The following is a 15,959-nucleotide window of genomic DNA, read 5'->3' on the forward strand; positions in this document are numbered from 1 at the left end:
TCTGCAGCTGTTCAGTGATATCCTTGACCCTGGCACCAGGGAGGCAACACACCTTCCTGGATTCACATCTGTGGCCCCAGAAATGCCTGTCTGTTCCCCTGACTATTGAATCACCTATCACTTAGGCGGCGCAGTGGTTAGCACCGCAGCCTCACAGCTCCAGCGACCCAGGTTCAATTCTGGGTGCTGCCTGTGTGGAGTTTGCAAGTTCTCCCTGTGAGCGCGTGGGTTTCCTCCGGGTGCTCCGGTTTCCTCCCACAGCCAAAAAGACTTGCAGGTTGATAGGTAAATTGGCCATTATAAATTGCCCCTAGTATAGGTAGGTGGTAGGGAAATATAGGGATAGGTGGGGATGTGGTAGGAATATGGGATTAGTGTAGGATTAGTATAAGTGGGTGGTTGATGGTCGGCACAGACGCGGTGGGCCGAAGGGCCTGTTTCAGTGCTGTATCTCTAAACTAAACTCAACTAAACTATGGCTCTTCCAGTCTTCCCTGTGCATCTGAACTACCTGTGGTACCATGGACTTCCCTCTGGCTGCAACCCCCAGGTGAAGCATCACTTTCCTCAGTAAGTCAGAACTGAATAGCTGTTGGAGAGTGAGATGCACTCAGGGGTCTCCTGCATTACCTGCCGGATTCTTTTTGACTGGTGGCCACCCATTCCCTCTCTCCTTAAGCTGTGGGGTGACCACATCTATAAATGTATGATCTACATAGCTGTCATCCTCATGAATGCATTGCAACGTCACTAGCTGCTGCTCAAGTTCCAAAACCCGGAGCTAAAGCTGCTTCAATTGACGACACTTCCTGCACAAATGGTTCTCCAGAATACTGGAAGCATCCTGGATCTCCCACATAGCAGAGATGTGCACTGTCAAGGTTGAAGCAACCCTGCCATTCCTTTATTTATTAATTGACCCTTTGCTACTGCTAAAAAAAAAACCTTACCAATACTACAACAGCTTTGAATTATGAATAAAACCTTACTAGTACTGATAAATCAGACTAAAAATCAATACAGTTCACCAATTAAAATAAACCTTATTCAAAAAAAAAACAGATACTCCCTTCCTTATTATTAAGTATTTACACACACACCCTAACAGTAATGTACTGACCCAGCTATTTAGAGTTATTCCCTAACTTCAGTTACTCACCAGCCAATCACGTTGCAGCTTTCCTGTGACATCACTGCTCACTGTTTTCAAACTCCAGTGTGCCTGGACTCCTCTCCGCTGCTCTCCTGGAAGGTAAGTGCTCAGCACGGGGAGGAGGGGGAGTGTGTGGGATGGGAATTTACAGCTTTGGGGAACAAGAGGAATGAATGGTCCATAGAAACTAGAATTGTCTGTTCTGAATTTCTACCCTGTACTGACAGTGATGGCTTTTGTAAACTCCTTTTACAGATATTAGAAGATGAGGTTTTGCAGATGACAAACTCAGACCAAACATCACGTCAAGATCTGACAGTCACTCGATTCATCAGGACCCACATATCGCCAGTCTTGAATGTGGAAGGAGAAATGTTCGTTTGTTTTGCCGGTGGGAAAAGATTTCAAACGTCAGTGTAACTGGAAAAGCACCGAAACATACACACAAGTGAGAGTGTTCCAGTGCACTGACTGTGGAAAGCCTGAAAAAACATTGCACCACTAACAGCGGGAAGAAAACATACAGGTGTTCTGGGTGTGGACAAGGCTTTAACTGATCATCCAACCTGTCCAGACACAAGATTAGCCGCACCATGGAGAAACCGTGGAAATGTGGGGACTGTGGGAAAGGATTCAAATACCCGTCCTTGCTGGAAACTCATCGACGCAGTCACACTGGGGAGAGGCCGTTCACCTGCTCTGTGTGTGCGAAGGGATTCAGTTGTTCATCCCACTTGTTGAGACACCAGCACATTCACACTGGGAAAAAGCTGTCCACCAGCTCCATTTGTGGAAAGGGATTTAATCGATCATCCAACCTGCTGATACACCAGCGCATTCACACTGGCGAGAGGCCATTCACCTGCTCTGTGTGTGAGAAGGGATTTAATCGTTCATCCAACCTGCTGATACACCAGCGCATTCACACTGGCGAGAGGCCGTTTACCTGCTCTGTGTGTGGGAAGAGATTTAATCGATCATCCAACCTGCTGATACACCAGCGCATTCACACTGGTGAGAGGCCGTTCACCTGCTCTGTGTGTGGGAAGGGATTCGTTCATTCATCCCACCTGTTGAGACACCAGCGAATTCACACTGGGGAGAGGCCATTTACCTGCTCTGTGTGTGGGAAGGGATTTGTTCATTCATCCCACCTTTTGAGACACCAGCGAATTCACACTGGGGAGAGGCCGTTTACCTGCTCTGTGTGTGGGAAGAGATTTAATCGATCATCCAACCTGCTGATACACCAGCGTATTCACACTGGTGAGAGGCCGTTCACCTGCTCTGTGTGTGGGAAGAGATTTAATCGATCATCCAACCTGTTGAGACACCAGCGAATTCACACTGGGGAGAGGCCGTTTACCTGCTCTGTGTGTGGAAAGAGATTTAATCGATCATCCAACCTGCTGACACATCAGCAAGTACACACCAGGAAGAGGCCGTTCACCTGCTCTGTGTGTGGGAAGGGATTCATTCATTCATCCCACCTTTTGAGACACCAGCGAGTTCACACTGGGGAGAGGCCGTTTACCTGCTCTGTGTGTGGAAAGAGATTTAATCGATCATCCAACCTGCTGACACATCAGCAAGTTCACACCAGGAAGAGGCCATTCACCTGCTGTGTGTGTGGGAAGGGATTCATTCATTCATCCCACCTTTTGAGACACCAGCGCATTCACACTGGGGAGAGGCCGTTTACCTGCTCTGTGTGTGGAAAGAGATTTAATCGATCATCCAACCTGCTGACACATCAGCAAGTTCACACCAGGAAGAGGCCATTCATCTGCTGTGTGTGTGGGAAGGGATTCATTCATTCATCCCATCTTTTGAGACACCAGGGAATTCACACTGGGGAGAGGCCGTTTACCTGCTCTGTGTGCAGGAAGAGATTTAATCGATCATCTCACCTTTTGAGACACCAGCGAATTCACACTGGGGAGAGGCCGTTTACCTGCTCTGTGTGCAGGAAGAGATTTAATCGATCATCCAACCTTCTGACACATCAGCAAGTTCACACGAGCAAGTGGCCATTCACCTGTTCTGTGTGTAGGAAGGGATTCATTCATTCATCCCATCTTTTGAGGCACCAGCGAATTCACGCTGGGGAGAGGCCTTTCACCCACTCTGTGTGCGGGAAGAGATTTAACCGATCATCCAACCTTCTGACACACCAGCGAGTTCACAAATGACTGCAGGGTTGGATTCTGCTGTTATTGCTACTGTTAATCACATGCAGGACTGAACCGTGTTCCTTCTAACAGTTTGTGTTTGTTTCTGCTCATATCTCCTATAACCTTTGAAGAGGTTTAAGGAGACAGTAGTAGAGAAAAGAAACTGGGTTATCTTTGCTTGCAGGAATGATCCTGAAATAGTGAGCAGTTTTGTCAGAGGAGAGCAGGGACTGAAAGAGCTTGATGTGTGGTGCAATTGGCTGTGGCAATGAATGGCAAAACAATTGTATGCCAGCTATGTTCAAATCTGAGTTCCCTGGACTTGAAGTGAAGATGCGGGAGGGACAAGGTTGGGAAGAGTCATGGTTTTAGTGATTGCATAGGCATCAGAGGTTGAGGGAATGATTTAGCAGATCACCAGTTGCAGGAGTATTGTGAAAAATGGACGGCCAATGATGAGACAGTTGAGAGGTTGAAAGAGCCCTCTTTCAAGAGTAAGTGACTTGGGGAGAGTATTTTCCAGGGTGGACACAGAAGGAAGGGGAATGTGAGTGGTGAGGGATATAAGAAATTGAACAGAGATGGCCTTGCCTGTGGTTGAGAGATGACCAGGTCAAAGTGATACTTGGGTTTTCTGCTTTTCACCAATTTTCCTGTGTTTTAAAAAAAAACCTGATATATTTGAATAAACCTCAAAATGGCCAAAACAGAGTGAAAATCATCAAAATTTAAGACTGAGACTGAACTGAGCCTGCAGTCATTTTACCTTTGTTTTTTCTGAAAGTAGGTTTCAGCATTCTGGATATAATTAGGTGTATAACAGTGTGACCTTCCATGAGCAGTGGAGGCCAGTAAATGGAACTTGACAGAAATAATTGGACATAGATCAATGACTGCAGTTGCACAGAATGTGGTTGCTATAAAGTCAATAATGTTGCAGTTGTATCCAGCAGTAGTTGAACTGCCCTGTATACCACATCCAGGCCCAGAGTTTCCTCGGCATATTCACAGAGAGAGACGTATAGTCTGGGCGCAAACAATTTACAAAGATTAAAAGGTGGGTGGAAATGGGAATGTGCTGATGAGAGGAAACTCCAGTATATAAAGGCAAAATTCTGCAGATGCTGGAAATCTGAAATAAAAACAAGAAATGCTGGAAATGCTCAGCAGTCTGGCAGCATCTGTGGAGAGAGAAGCAGAGTTAACGTTTCAGGTCGAGTGACCCTTCTTCAGAACTAGCGGGTATTAGAAATGTGAAAGGTTTTAAGCAAGTAGAGCAGGGGTGGGGCAAGCGATAACAAAGGAGAAGGTGTAGATCGGACAAGGTTACACAGAATAACCGACCAGAATGTCATGGAGCAAAGGCAAACAATATGTTAATGGTGTGTTGAATGACAAAGTATTAGTACAGATAGGGTGTTAATGGACTGAAAACTGAACAGCCACAAGTACAAACATGAAAAAAACTGGGGGTAGGCAAACTGAACAATCTACGATAAAATAAAATAAACCCCCAAAAAATATAAACAAGAAAAAATAACTAAAAGTAAAGTGAAATGGGGGGCCCGTCATGCTCTGAAATTATTGAACTCAATGTTCAGTCTGGCTGCCTGTCGTGTGCCTAATCGGTAAATGAGATGCTGTTCCTTGAGCTCGAGATTGTTCAGTTTGCCTACCCATTTTTTTCATGTTTGTACTTGTGGCTGTTCAGTTTTCAGTCCGTTAACTCCCTATCTGTACTAATGCTTTGTCTTTCAACACACCATTAACATATTGTTTGCCTTTGCTCCATGATCTTCTGGTCGGTTATTCTGTGTGACCTTGTCCTATCTACATCTTCTCCTTTGTTATCTCTTGCCCCACCCTTGCTTTACTTGTTTAAAACCTTTCAGATTTCTAATATCTACTAGTTCTGAAGAAGGGCCACTCGACCTGAAACGTTAACTCTGCTTCTCTCTCCACAGGTGTTGCCAGACTGCTGAGTATTTCCAGCATTTCTTGTTTTTATTATAGAGGAAACTCCAGACTTGGGTCTCAGACTGCACTCTGGAAATAGGCTGGGTAATTTTGTAACTTCATCACTGATGCCACTTCTAGCTTGCAATTTGAAATCAGAACCCACTGAACTGAAAGCAAATGTTTTTAATGTAAGATTTTTTTTTGCCGATTATTGGAGTGGTGAATTGGTTACAGTCAAATATCAAATCAAACTGTTGTTCCTTTAATGTCAAAGTGACCAACTGGAGGTTAGAAGTGGCTTGTTAATAGAAAAGAGAAGAATTCTGCAGGGGTCGCAGTTGGGAACCTAGTGTTTGTACAGTTCATTTTAAAAAGAGAAATACAGATCAGGGGGATTCTAGTTATCTGAAATTTACTAATTGGATCAAACTGTGCTTAGGGGACCAGCATAAAGGGGGGATCAAATTGACTTAACCAGATGGATAAATGCATCTATTGATACACATTGAACAGGAAATGTGAAATATATATACAAGAAAGAATTGAAGAAAAGATGGTTTAGGATAGGTCTGATATCATTATTTTACAACAATACACAGTGAGAGTGTTTCGAGAGTCCTTTCAGTCCTCAGATAATTTAACTCTCAGCTGTGACCTGGAGTTAATGAAGTGTCTGTAAAGCAGTGGAAAATTGATATACCCTGAGATTTTCAGAAGAAAGAAATATTAATCCGAGTCAACTTCAGGAGACATCTGTTCTGATCATGGCTCCAAGTCACAAGTACAGTGGCCACAGCAGTCTTGTGACCAATGTTGCATTTCCTACACCCTCTGTCCTCAGTTCAAGGTAGCTCCATCCCTTCCCCTCCAGTTTCATACTGACACTCCTTTCTCCCTGCCTCCAATATCATTCTGGCACTTTTCCTGCTCTCACCATGGATCCCATCTCGTACCCATTCAATGCCTGCACCATTTTTTTTTTTTACCTCCTTGCTGATGTGCTTTAAGCGATAAGTCACTGCAAACTGTGGGAAGGAAGTTCTGCACAGAGTTTGGAGCTGTACTTAAAGACCGCAACAAGAAGCAGGAAACAGCTATGGCGTGGGGGCATGGTAGGTACTGAAGAGCAGGGAGAGGCAAGGAGCTGTGTTCAGAGGCTGATAATGGTGCTTCCTGGAGGTGGGCCTGATAGCCAATGCTCATGGGCCAGATCAGAACTTTGAGGCATAGTTTGGCTGTACCTGATCTTGGAGGAAAAATATTTCCCTGTAAAACCTCTTGTGAGACCTTTGTTTATTGGTATAATAAAAAGTTAGGACAAGTTGAAACTTTCTGTGTACTTGATGGGTATTGACTTCTTCTGATTTAAAAGCCTCTGGATTTCAGTGTTAGAAGTAAAATATGTTTTAGCAGAGATAACAGAAAAAATACGAATACTGGAAAACTGAAAGGAACTCAAAAATGGGGAAATACACAGCAGATCAATCATCATTTGCAAAAAATAGATTAATGGTTAATATTTCAGTTGGGACTCCTGTAATGTAGGAGATCACAGTTTCATTTCTGATAAAGTTGGAAATATTGCATTATACTCAGCAATTCCCCCCTCACCATCTGAAATAGTGTTATATATCGTGCTGCATGGCACATCTTACCTCCTTACCAACTTTGGGAACAAAGTCTGAATACTTGGAATGGAGAGAGGTAAAGCAGATGAGAAAAAGATAGAGAAGAAAATATTAAGGTTAAGTACAAGCAGGAAGTCTACAAGGAAATAACAATGGATTCAACGGAATGCAGGAGCAGTAGAAAAAAAACTGGGAGATGGGAACACTAGTTATTAAGATTGTCTCCCGGGTAGATTTATTGCAACAATCAGCTTTGAGACATTTCACTCAAATAAATGTGTGTGATGTAACAAATATGAAATACACAGACATTTCCCACATATATTCCAAGTAGATCTACCAAGGCACAGATCATACTGAGCCAGAGGATCTGCTGTTTTACAACAATAGGGGTGTTATGGGATGTAACAGACCATTTATCAGAGTCACTGATTTACATTTGTAAAATATCTGTCTTCATTGTAGAAAACCGCACCGCAGCCTCACAGCTCCAGGGACCCGGGTTCGATTCTGGGTACTGCCTGTGTGGAGTTGGCAAGTTCTCCCTGTGTCTGCGTGGGTTTCCTCTGGGTGCTCCGGTTTCCTCCCACATGCCAAAGACTTGCAGGTTGATAGGTAAATTGGCCATTATAAATTGCCCCTAGTATAGGTAGGTGGCAGGGAAATATAGGGACAGATGGGGATGTGGTAGGAATATGGAATTAGTATAGGATTAGTATAAATGGGTGGTTGATGGTCGGCACAGACTCTGTAGGCCGAAGGGCCTGTTTCAGTGCTGTATCTCTAAATAAAATTAAAATAAATAAAACACCTAGCATCCAAAGAATAGTAGAAAATTAAGAGGAAAAACGGAGGGAGAAACGTTAAACTATCACTAGAGAACAAGTACAAGGAAAACTAATGGCCTGTATCCAAAGGTCTTAAAGGAAGTGGCTGCAGCGATAGTTGATCCATTGATTGTAATCTTCCAATCAGGCAGTGGGCATCAATCCCGGTGGCGCTGCCGATACTGCTGAGCTTTTTTTTCCAAAGGTTCCAGCCCTCAGTTCACCTTGGCGGGGGGACCTTACACAGTGGTTTTTCCCCATTGAGCCTTTGCAGTGGCTGCCCCAAGCTTTAGTGCGTCCGTCAGCATGTAGTCCTGGACCTTGGAATGTGCCAGTCTGCAACACTCGGTCATGGACAACTCTTTGCTCTGGAAGACCAGCAAGCTCCGGGCAGACCAAAGAGCGTCTTTCACCGAATTGATGGTTCCTCTAGCAGCAGTTAATGTTCATCTCGGTGTGCATCCCTGGGAACAGCCCTTGGAGCACAGACTCCTGTGTTACAGAGCTGCTTGGGATGAACCTTGACAAAAACCATTGCATCTCTATCCACACATTCTTTGCAAAGATACATTCCAGAAGGAGGTGGGCAACTGTCTCTTCCCCACCACAGCCACCTCGAAGGCAGCGTGTGAAGGGGGCGAGACTCCGGGCATGCAGGAAGGATCTGACGGGGATGGCCCTACTCACCACCAACCAAGCTACGTCTTGGTGCTTGTTTGAAAGTTCTGGTGATGAGGCATTCTGCCAAATGACTTTGGCAGTCTGCTCAGGGAACCATCTAATAGCATCCACCATCTCCTTTTCCCGCAGGGCGTTGAGGACATTCCATGCAGACCACTGCCTGATGGTGGTCAAAGGTGTTTTCCCGCAGAAACTTTCCCATGAAGGATAGGTAGTATGGCATGGTCCAACTGGATGAAGCATTCCGCGGCAATGTGACCAGACCCATACTTTGCAACACCAGGGACTGATAGAACCTCAGCACGTAGTGACACTTGGTGTTTGAGTACTGGGGCTCTATGCACAGCTTGATGCAGCCGCGCACGATGATGGTCATCAGAATGAGGGCGACGTTGGGTCCATTTTCCCCATCCTTATCCAGAGGTTTGAACATAGTGTCTCTCCAGATAAAATGGAAATTGGCTCGGGTGACCGCCACGGTGCAGGAGTGGGGTATGGGCCAGACCTGCACCACATACAGCAACAATGTGAGTGCCTCGCACCTGATGTCCAGGTTCTTACAATGTAGAGAGATCGCTGCTCGCACATGCTCAGTTTATGGTGTACCCTGGCTACTCGCTCCTTCCAGGTTTTGGCGTATGCCCAAGCCCTTCCGAACCATATCCCCAGCACCTTCAGGTAGTCTGACCTGACAGTGAAGGGGACAAAGAATCAGTTGGCCAAGTTCCCAAAGAACACTCTTGCCATGCTTAATTTTGGCTCCCGAGGCCAGTTCGAACTGGTCGCAGATGCTCATCAGTCTGCAAACAGACAGCGGATCCGAGCAGAAGACGACGACGTCATCCATGTACAGGGAGGCTTTGACCTGAGTGCCTCCGCTGCCTGGGATTGTCACCCCTTTTCTGCCCGCATCCTTCCTAATGGACTCAGCAAAGGGTACAATACAGCACACAAACAAGACAAGGGAGAGAGGACAGCTCTGCCTGACTCCAGATTGGATCGGGAAACTTTCTGATTCACATCCAATGATTGAGACTGCGCTACTGATGTTTGTGTAGAGCAATTTGATCCAATTGCGGATTCCCTCCCCAAACCCCATTTTGGAGAGTATGTCCATCATGTAGATGTGCGGTATCCTGTCAAAAGCCTTCTCCTGGTTCAGGCTGATGAGGCAGGTGTCCACCCCCCTGTCCCGTACATAGGCGATCGTATCCCTGAGCAACGTGAGACTATCAGAGATCTTCCTGCCAGGTACAGTATAGGTCTGATCAGGGAGAATCACTAACTCCAGAGCAGACTTGATCCGACTGGTGATGACTTTGGACAGAATCTTGTAATCAACATTAAGCAGTGAGATGGGTCGCCAATTTCTGATTTCCACCCTCTTTCCCTTCTGCTTGTAGGTGAGGGTGATGATGCCTTTCCTCATGGATTCTGACATGCTGCCAGCCAGAAGCATACTCTCGTATACTTCCAGCAGGTCTGGGCTGACCCAGTCCCACAGAGCCACAACTCAACTGGTAAGCCGTCGCTTCCGGAAGTTTTACTTGTCTCGAAGGACCTGACGGCCTTTGTCAGCTCAACCAGAGTCAGCGGTTTGTCCAGTCTCTCCCTCATGCTATCATCTAAGAACTTCATGATAGATGACAGGAAGGACTGGGAAGCCGTGCTGTCGGCGGGCTTCACGTCGTACAGACCAGCATAAAGGGATTTGCTGATCCTGATTGTGTCGGATTGCGAAGATGTTACCGAGCCATCCTCTTCCTTCAGGTTGCTGATCACAGAGCTCTCTCTCTGTACCTTTTGGTGATATGTACTTAGAGGCATAGGGCAAGGCTAATATACTTAATGAAGACTTTGTATCAGTGTTCATTTAGGAAATGGAGGCTGACAAAATATCATTACCAGAGAGTACAGGCAATGAATAGGATAAAAATTGAAAGTGGGGAGGTACTAAAAGAATTGGCTATGCTTTGGATTGATAAGTCCCCTGGTCCAGATGGCTTGCACCCCAGGTTGCTAAAAGAAGTGGGGATGAAGATAGTGGAAGATCTTGTCATCATCTTTCAATTTTCCCTGGCTATGGGGGAGGTGCCAGAGGATTGGAGAGTGGCAAATGTGACACCCTTATTCAAGAAAGTGTGTAAGGACAGTCCTAGCAACTGCAAGCTAATTTGTTTAACATCAGTGGTGGGTAAGATTTTAGAAACTATAATCAGGGAAAATATCAATGGACACTTAGAGAAATTTGAGATAATTAAGGATAGCCTGTATTAATTTGTAAAAGGCAGATCATGCTTGACTAATCTAATTGAATTCTTTGATGAAGTGACAGAGAAGGTGATTGAGGGGAATGCAGTGGATGTTGTTTTTATGAATAGGCTCATGGAATAGGAGGATCAGTGTTCAATTAGATTTTTAAAAATTGGCATAAGGACAGGAAACAGTGATTCATAGTTACCGGTTGTTTTTCAGACTGGAGGATGGCAGTCGTGCTCCCCAAGGATCAGTGCTGAGACCACTGCTTTTTTTTCTATATATAAATTGTTTGGATCTTGAAATACAGAGTAGAATTTTAAAATTTGCTGATGACCCCAAACTTGGAGGTCAGTCAAACAGTGAGGATGGTATGAACCACCTGCAACAGGACATAGAAAAGCTCGCAGAATGGGCAGAGAGGTGGCAGATAGAATTTAATACTGACAAGTGTGTGTGTTGATGCATTTTGGCAGAAGGAATAGGGAGAGGCAATATATACTTAATAGTATAGTTCTAAAGAGTGTGCAGGAACAGAGAGACCTGGGGTGCATGTGCATAGGTCTTCGAAGGTGGCAGGCCATATTGAGAGAGTGGTTAGTAAAGCACATGAGATGTTGGGATTCAATAATACAGTCACTGAGTACAAAAGCAGGGAAGTTATGCTGAAATGTTATAAAGCTCTGGTTAGGTCCCAACTAGAGTACTGCATCCAGTTCTTGTCACCACATTTTAGGAAGGATGCGAGGGCCCTTGAGAGGGTGCAGAGGACATTTACCAGAATGATTCCGAGAATGGAGGATCTTAGTTACAAGGTTAGGTTGGAAAAGCTGGGTTTGTTCTCCGAGAAACAAAGGAGACTGAGGGGAGATTTAATAGAGGTGGACAAGATTATTACAGGCTTAGGTAAGTTAGACAAGGAAAAACTGTTCCCATTAACAAGTGGTACAAGGACTAGGACACACAGATTGAAAGTTTTCAGCAAAAGTTGAAGGGAGAATATGAGGAAGCACTTTATACACAGCGGGTGGTAATAACCTGGAACTTGCTGGCCACAAGGGTGATGGAAGCGTAGATGATCAATAATTTCAAAAGGAAGTTGGAAGGCCACCTGAGAGAAATAGACTTGTAGGGCTATGGAGAGCTAGCCAGGGAGTGGGACTGACTGCATAGCTCCGTGGAGATCCGGCATGAACTCAATGGGCTGAGTGGTTTTCTCCTGTGTTGTGAATACGCTTTTATGGGTATTAGAAGGAGAGGATTCACAGATGGTAAGCTCACACCAAACATTGTGTCAACATCTGACAGAATGACTGGATTCATCAGGACCTGAAAAAATTCGCCCTTTGGATACAGAAGGAAAACGCACCAATCACAGCGGTGAGAATCAATGCACGCGTTCTCTGTGGACGCACCTTCAACCAATCATATAATAAAAGCAAAATACTGTAGATGCTGGAAATCTGTAATAAAAACAAGAAATGCTGGAAATACTCAGCAGGTTTGGCAGCATCTGTGGAGAGAGAAGCAGAGTTAACATTTCAGGTCAGTGACCCTTCAACAGAACTGAAAAATGTTAGAAATGTAAAACATTTTAAGCAAGTAAAGCGGGGGTGGGGCAAGAGATAACAAAAGGGAAGGTGTTGATAGGACAAGGTCACAAAGAATAACTGACCAGAAGGTCATGGAGCAAAGGCAAATGGTATGTTAATGGTGTGGTGAACGACAAAGCATTAGTACAGAAAGGGTGTTAATTGACTGTAAAATGAACAGCCCTGGCTCCAAGCAATAGCATTAAAAAAAAACAGTGGGTAGGCACAGTAGAAACAAACTAAAATAAAATACACAAACAAAAAAGAAAAAATAATTAAAAATAAAAAGGGGGGCCCGTCATGCTCTAAAATTATTGAACTCAATGTTCAGTCCGGCAGGCTGTAGTGTGCCTAATCGGTAAATGAGATGCTGTTCTTCGAGCTTGTGTTAATGTTCACTGGAACACTGCAGCAATCCCAGAACAGAGATGTGAGCATGTGAGCAGGGGGTGGGTGTTGAAATGGCCAGCAACCAGAAGCTCGGGATCATGCTTACGGACTGAGCGAAGGTGTTCCGCAAAGCGGTCCCCCAATCTGCGCTTGGTCTCCCCAATGTAGAGGAGACCACACTGTGAGAAGAGAATACAGTATACTACATTGAAAGAAGTACAAGTAAATCGCTACTTCACCTGAAAGGAGTGTTTGGGGCCTTGGATAGTGAGGAGAGAGGAGGTAAATGGGCAGGTATTACACCTCCTGTGATTGCAGGGGAGGGTGCCGTGGGAAGGGAATGAGGTGATGAGGGTAATGGAGGGGTGGCGAGGGTGTCGTGGAGGGAATGATCCCTTCGGAATGCTGACAGGGGAAGGGAGGGGAAGATGCATTTGGTAGTGGCATCACGCTGGATGTGGCGGAAATGGCGGAGGATGATCCTTTGGATGTGGAGGCTGGTGGGGTGGAAAGTGAGAACAAGGGGAACACTGTTCTGGGAGGGAGGGGAAGGGGTGGGGGTAGAGGTGCAGGAAATGGGCTGGACACGGTTGAGGGCCCTGTCAACCACAGTGGGGGGGAATTCTCAGTTGAGGAAAAAGGAAGACATATCAGAAGCACTGTTGTGGAAGGTAGTATCATCAGAACAGATGCGTCGGAGATGGAGAAACTGGGAGAATGGAATGGAGTCCTTACAGGAGGCAGGGTGTGAGGATGTGCAGTCGAGGTAGCTGTGGGAGTCGGTGGGCTTATAATAAATATTAGTAGACAGCCTGTCTCCAGAGGTGGAGACAGAGAAGTCGAGGAAGGGTAGGGACGTGTCAGAGATGGACCATGTAAAGGTGAGAGAAGGGTGGAAATTAGAAGCAAAGTTGATAACGTTTTCTAGTTCCGGGCAGGAGCAGGAAACGGCACCGATACAGTCATCAATGTACCGGAAAAAGAGTTGGCAAAGGGGGCCTGAGTAGGACTGGAACAAGGAATGTTCGACATATCCAACAAAAAGACAGGCATAACTAGGACCCAGGTGGGTACCCATAGCAACACCTTTTATTTGAAAGAAGTGAGTGGAGTTGAAGGGGAAGTTGTTCAATGTGAGAACAAGTTCAGCCAGGCGGAGGAGGGTGGTGGTGGATGGAGACTGGTTGGGCCTCTGTTCAAGGAAGAAGCGGAGAGCCCTCAAACCGTCCTGGTGGGGGATGGAGGTGCAGAGTGATTGGAATCCATAGTGAAGAGGAGGAGGTTAGGGCCAGGAAACTGGAAATTGTCAAAATGACGTAGGGTGTCAGAAGAGTCACAGATGTTAGTAAGAAGAGACTGGACCGGGGAGAAAAGATAGAGTCAAGATAGGAAGAATAAGTTCAGTGGGGCAGGAACAGGCTGAAACAATGGGTCTACCGGGACAATCCTGTTTGTGGATTTTGGGAAGGAGGTAGAAGCAGGCTGTCCAGGGTTGTGGAACTATGAGGTGGGAAGCTGTAGAGGGAAGATCTCCAGAGGAGTTGAGGTCAGGTGGACAGTAGCTTGATGTTTGGTGGTGGGGTCATGGTCCAGGGGGAAGTAGGAAGAAGTGTCTGAGAGTTGGCATTGAGCCTCTACAAGGTAGAGGTCGGTACGCCAGACAGCAACAGTACCACCCTTCTCTGCAGGTTTGATGACAATGTTGGATTTAGACCTGAGAGAACGGAGTGCGGCAAGTTCAGAGGGGGGCAGGTTAGAGTGAATGAGGGGGGCAGAGAAATTGAGACATCCGATGTCTCGCCGACAGTTTTCAATGAAAAGATCAAGAGCGGGTAAGAGGCCAGAGGGAGGGGTCCAGGTAGAGGGAGAATCTGGAGGCGGGTGAATGGGTCTGCTGGTCGGGTGGAGGACTCCTGATCAAAGAAGTGAGCCCGGAGGCGAAGGCGACGGAAGAAGAGCTCAATGCCATGTCGAGCACAAAATTCATTGAGGTGGGGGCGTAAGGGGATAAAACTGAGTCCTTTGCTGAGTACAGAACGTTCAGCGTCAGAGAGGGGAAGGTCAGATGGTATAGTGAATACACGGGGAGGGGTCAGACCAGAATGGATAGGGTCAGAGGGAAGTGAAGGGGAAGAAGGAGCTGGAGGGGCATTGGTCCCATCAGCTGCTGGAGCTTGTGTTCCTTAACACCTGAAAGGAAGAAAAAAAGTTTTTTTGTTAATGCGTAGGATGAGACCAAGGATGAAATGAAATTGCGGAGCTTCAGCCAATCATCTCGCCTGTGGGATTCCTGCGTCTATCTCATAGAGTCATAGGTTCCGAAGAAGGGTCACTGACCCGAAACGTTAACTCTGCTTCTCTTTCCACAGATGCTGCCAGACCTGCTGAGTGGTTCCAGCATTTCTTGTTTTTATTTCAGATTTCCAGCATCCGCAGCATTTTGCTTTTATCATAGAGTCATTTATTTTTGAATTAACTGAATGAACTATGCAAGTGAGGGATTGAGGGAACAGGTTCAGTTGCCCGTCTAAGGTGGAAACGCATGGATACAGTTATCTCAATCTTTTCGCAAAAGCTGAGAATCCCTTCCGTTACTGAGTTTACCAATGGCAGGTCTGCTACCCAGCATACCCCGCGGTAGTGAAGGCGCCCTATTGACACTACAGGAGCATTGGACTCTGGTGCATTTCGCGACTGTATCTGGAGCATGCGCAGTCTTACTTTGATGGGAGCTTCGGAAGGACCGGAGAGGGTGAGATTCAGCGAGGCGCAAGGAGCAGTGGAGCCGGCCAGAAGGTTTCAGAAATACTTGGTTTAGACCGCAAGCCCTGAATAAGAACCTACAGGTACGGCGTTTGTAACTCTGGCGCTTTTCCTCCGGGAACAGGTCCACGTTAACGGCCAGCATCTTGGTTGAGCGGGGTGACGAGCACGTGTACAGACATCTTGGTGGTGGCACAGGGAAGTTGTGAGCTTCAGAGTCCTAGTAACCAGGCGAAGATCAAGTGTAGTATCTGTTAAAAAAAAAAGGAGAGAAGAGCATTGATTTGAATCTCATTCTGTACACAGGGCTGGGGAACTGAACGCAGCCAGAGTAGAGGGAGGGAGAAAACTGGGAGTCTTCCATTTTCATTTCTGATGTCCCAACTGACTCTACCCTCAGGTCCCCATTCCCCCTTCCAAACTAGTTTAAACGCTCCCCAACAGCACTAGCAAAACATCCCGCAGGGAACTCAGTCCCGGCTCTGTTCAGGTGCAACTGTCCGGCCTGTACAGGTCCCATCTCCCCCAGAGCCGGT

General features: G+C 46.1%; 1 pseudogene; it reads left to right on the top strand.

Annotated features, from left to right (window-relative positions):
- Positions 1–1,746: 1,746 nt before the first annotated feature.
- The window catches only part of LOC137368859 (zinc finger protein 721-like), a 79,254-nt pseudogene continuing 65,041 nt past the window's right edge, over positions 1,747–15,959 (top strand).

Source organism: Heterodontus francisci, chromosome 4 (assembly GCF_036365525.1).
Source record: "Heterodontus francisci isolate sHetFra1 chromosome 4, sHetFra1.hap1, whole genome shotgun sequence".
NCBI lineage: Eukaryota > Metazoa > Chordata > Chondrichthyes > Heterodontiformes > Heterodontidae > Heterodontus > Heterodontus francisci.